This window comes from Schistocerca americana, unplaced genomic scaffold, assembly GCF_021461395.2.
Source record: "Schistocerca americana isolate TAMUIC-IGC-003095 unplaced genomic scaffold, iqSchAmer2.1 HiC_scaffold_606, whole genome shotgun sequence".
Taxonomy (NCBI): Eukaryota; Metazoa; Arthropoda; class Insecta; order Orthoptera; family Acrididae; genus Schistocerca; species Schistocerca americana.
Genome location: NW_025726353.1, coordinates 17501 through 22500, shown reverse-complemented (window position 1 = coordinate 22500; position 5000 = coordinate 17501). Strand labels below are relative to the sequence as shown.

The 5000-nt window shown below is 51.1% G+C and overlaps 1 pseudogene; it reads left to right on the top strand.

Moving 5' to 3' along the window:
• Positions 1–5000, top strand: part of LOC124587612 — a 9700-nt pseudogene that overhangs the window by 1364 nt on the left and 3336 nt on the right.

Genomic DNA, 5000 nt, shown 5'->3' with positions numbered 1-5000 from the left:
CAACCTATTCTCAAACTTTAAATGGGTGAGATCTCCGGCTTGCTTGATATGCTGAAGCCGCGAGCAAACGACTCGGATCGGAGTGCCAAGTGGGCCACTTTTGGTAAGCAGAACTGGCGCTGTGGGATGAACCAAACGCCGAGTTAAGGCGCCCGAATCGACGCTCATGGGAAACCATGAAAGGCGTTGGTTGCTTAAGACAGCAGGACGGTGGCCATGGAAGTCGGAATCCGCTAAGGAGTGTGTAACAACTCACCTGCCGAAGCAACTAGCCCTGAAAATGGATGGCGCTGAAGCGTCGTGCCTATACTCGGCCGTCAGTCTGGCAGTCATGGCCGGTCCTTGCGGCCGGCCGCGAAGCCCTGACGAGTAGGAGGGTCGCGGCGGTGGGCGCAGAAGGGTCTGGGCGTGAGCCTGCCTGGAGCCGCCGTCGGTGCAGATCTTGGTGGTAGTAGCAAATACTCCAGCGAGGCCCTGGAGGGCTGACGCGGAGAAGGGTTTCGTGTGAACAGCCGTTGCACACGAGTCAGTCGATCCTAAGCCCTAGGAGAAATCCGATGTTGATGGGGGCCGTCATAGCATGATGCACTTTGTGCTGGCCCCCGTTGGGCGAAAGGGAATCCGGTTCCTATTCCGGAACCCGGCAGCGGAACCGATACAAGTCGGGCCCCTCTTTTAGAGATGCTCGTCGGGGTAACCCAAAAGGACCCGGAGACGCCGTCGGGAGATCGGGGAAGAGTTTTCTTTTCTGCATGAGCGTTCGAGTTCCCTGGAATCCTCTAGCAGGGAGATAGGGTTTGGAACGCGAAGAGCACCGCAGTTGCGGCGGTGTCCCGATCTTCCCCTCGGACCTTGAAAATCCGGGAGAGGGCCACGTGGAGGTGTCGCGCCGGTTCGTACCCATATCCGCAGCAGGTCTCCAAGGTGAAGAGCCTCTAGTCGATAGAATAATGTAGGTAAGGGAAGTCGGCAAATTGGATCCGTAACTTCGGGATAAGGATTGGCTCTGAGGATCGGGGCGTGTCGGGCTTGGTCGGGAAGTGGGTCAGCGCTAACGTGCCGGGCCTGGGCGAGGTGAGTGCCGTAGGGGTGCCGGTAAGTGCGGGCGTTTAGCGCGGGCGTGGTCTGCTCTCGCCGTTGGTTGGCCTCGTGCTGGCCGGCGGTGCAGGATGCGCGCGCCTGCGCGGCGTTCGCGCCCCGGTGCTTCAACCTGCGTGCAGGATCCGAGCTCGGTCCCGTGCCTTGGCCTCCCACGGATCTTCCTTGCTGCGAGGCCGCGTCCGCCTTAGCGTGCTCCTCCGGGGGCGCGCGGGTGCGCGGATTCTCTTCGGCCGCCATTCAACGATCAACTCAGAACTGGCACGGACTGGGGGAATCCGACTGTCTAATTAAAACAAAGCATTGCGATGGCCCTAGCGGGTGTTGACGCAATGTGATTTCTGCCCAGTGCTCTGAATGTCAACGTGAAGAAATTCAAGCAAGCGCGGGTAAACGGCGGGAGTAACTATGACTCTCTTAAGGTAGCCAAATGCCTCGTCATCTAATTAGTGACGCGCATGAATGGATTAACGAGATTCCCGCCCCCTAATGATGATGTACGACGTACCGTCGTACATGTCTCAGGACGATGTAACGGATTGTCTATACGCACAGAATTTTGAGGAAAAAATGACTCGCGAGGAGTTTAACGAGCAGTTAAAAATACGATTTAAAGCAGGTCCTCGTGACCGAAATACGGTACACTACGCAATTGAGGTTGCACCTGCACTGAGAAAGCAGATAATAGTGACAAATAGGCTATATATTGGCTATAATGCAATCTCTGTGAAAGATTATACGGCCTTAGCAAAGTGTTCTAAGTGCCAAGACTACGGCCATGTCGCTAAATATTGTAACTTTTTGAAGCCCGTGTGTGGAAACTGCGGGTGTGACACCCATGACAAAAAGAATTGCACAAAAGATACTCCACTGTGTATCCCATGCAGATATCGAAAGCGAACATGTAACACTCCTGGTAAGGAGTGTTTGACTTACAAGATACTTCTCCAGCGACTAATCCAAAGGACCGACTATGGCGACACGCTATAAGGTCACTCGTAGAAAGTCGCCAAGTAAAACATTGAGAGATGCGGGAAGGTGGAGGAAATTACAAGAGTCACTGTCCTCTTTGGATGGTGAGCAAGAGGAGGAAATAGCTAATGTTTACTCTGTTCCAGTGCCAACTGTACAACCGGAGACAGTGGACTTCTCGTGCCAGGTCGGAGGTTCCCCGGCCTGCCGGGGGAGTCTTCCAGGTTCGATGGTGGTGGAGGCGGCTGGGCTGGCGGGTCTCCCCTCCCCGGGTGGGGACAGTTCCTCGCGGAGGGAGGGGGAGATCTATGCTGTGCTGGTGCCTGAAGTGCAGCCCGAGACGGAGGACTTCTCCTGTCAGGTCGGGTCCTTCCTGGCCTCCAGGGGCGGCCTTCCGGAGTCACTGGGACCGTCGGCGGCCATGGCGGTGGGCTCCGCTTCTCGTCGAGATGGGGCGGAGCCGTCGGCGTCTGCGTCCGATGGTCCTGCAAAGGGAACAGATAAAGAGACTGCAGACTTGATTAAAGTAGCCACATCTGTAAATAAATTAACCTTTGGTGATGGTGTAAAAATGGATGAGGTAGATGAGACTGTAGACTTGATCAAAGTAGTTACATCTGTAAATAAAATAACTCTGGATGATAGTGTAAATGTAGATGATGTAGAGGTAGACACTCAAGAACAGAAACGATCTTTTAACAATTGTCCGCCTGGAAATACTTACCTAATATGTGAGGAGACTCTGCGGTTGTCTAGGTTGGAAAACTCACAGACTCTTAACGCCGCACTGAGGCAGCTGGTCCGAGCTGGGCATCCCCGTGGAAATAAAATTACATTTCCAACTCTGGAGGATGCAGACTGTATAGAACTTGTTGCTCTAAACATTCCCACAGAATACGATAAACTATCTGATCTGGTTTCGAAAGTTTACATCCGGAGGGGTAGGAAATTTGATTTAAATAAAGTTTACGAAGATATGGTTAGAATGCACGGTAGAATCGCTTTTGATCCTGCCCAGGCTTGGCCTGCAAGCCACTTTTACACCAGATTCCCATGACTAGAATAAATTGTTTGCAGATAAATACAATGCGGAGCTCACTGGTTACTCAGGAGCTCTGCAAATTGGCTGAAGAAAGGTATACTGATATCTTATTAATACAAGAGCCGTACTCTGCCTCAGGCAGGGTCCCGGGCCTCCCTGGAACAGCTCAGGTGATCTCGATCGGTCAAAATCCGATGTCAGTTATTGTTATAATAAACAAGTTAATCAAAACTACTGTTCTAACACAGTTTTGTAATACACATGTGACTGTAATCGAGATAAATTATTGTAATACACACTGGTTCTTCATAAATGTTTACTGTCAATACAGAGACCAAATACAAATATACCTGAGGCATTTGACAACTGTTTTGCGTGCCCTGGCTGGCAAACCGCTCATTATTACAATGGATAGTAATGCAAAATCCCCTCTCTGGCACAGTGGAGCCCAGGACCAAAGAGGAATTGCGCTCGAGGATTTCATAATGGAACATCAATTACATGTAATAAACCTCCCTGGCAACCCTCCTACTTATAGGAGTCGAGCCGGGGCAGCGTCTCACATAGATGTGACGCTGAGTTCAGTTAACGTAGCAAATAATATTCAGAACTGGAAAGTTCTAGAAAATCTCACAACAAGTGACCATAACATAATTGAATTTTCAGTCGCACTACTTGCGGAACGCGTGCCAGAGGGGTGGACAACGCAATATGATTATGGGAGAGCCGATTGGGGCCTGCTGGAGGCAGAGTTCAATCCTCCAGAGTTGGAAGATGGCCCGTTTAACGTGGAAGAGGCTGTTGAGGCCTTGATTGTCTCTATAAAGGCGGCAGTGGCCGCAGCGATACCGACGCGAAGACGTCTCATACGCGAAACGACCTCTCCATGGACTCCGGAGCTCACTCGGCTCAGGCAGTCTATGAGAAGGGCACGGCGCAGCTATCAGGCGTCTTTCACCCGGGACGAAAGGCAATACCATCTTGCCCTGTACAGGAGACGAAAATGGATTTTCAAAGAAACCCTAAGGCAACATCGCCAGCGAAGTTGGGAGGACTTTGTAAAGTCTCATCTTACCCTAGACCCATGGGGTATCCCATATAAAATGGTGAGAGAGAAAATACATTCTCCAATGCATCTCTCGACAGTAAGACTTGGAGACAATAACAGTATGACGAAAGACTGGGTGGAGACGGCTGAGGAGTTACTTAATGTGCTCCTCCCTGACGACCGACCGGAAACGGACAACGAGATGCAACAGGAGATTAGGATCCAGGATCAGACGGAGTACAATAATGAACTACAAGTATACCCCTTCTCGGTTGAGGAGGTACAAACAGCTATACTCTCTTTTGCCAGACGCAAGGCCCCAGGGCCAGACGCAATACCTGCGGAAGTTCTGCAGAATATTGTGCACAAGATAGCCCCAGGCCTTGCAAAGATATACAACAGGTGTCTGGAAACACAGTCCTTCCCAACTCGCTGGAAGACTGCGGAAGTGATAATAATAAAGAAGTCACCAGAAAAAGATCCAACAATACCAAAGTCCTACAGGCCTATATGCCTCTTGGATGTCCTGGGAAAGACGCTTGAGAAGCTGCTGGTCTCAAGGCTGTCAAGTCACAGAATCCTTCGTGGAATGAGTGACATGCAATGCGGTTTCCGTAAAGGCAAATCAACATCTGATGCCGTAAATAAGGTCGCAAGTATTGTACACTCATCTACAGGGAAATATGTTCTTGGAGTCATGGTGGATATCTCCGGCGCCTTCGACAACCTGTGGTGGCCGGCGCTCTTCTCTCGTCTTCGGGAGATTGAGTGTCCGGTAATGCTATACGGTTGTTTGAGGGACTACTGCCGGAATAGGGTTGCTAAAATCACGGCTCCTGG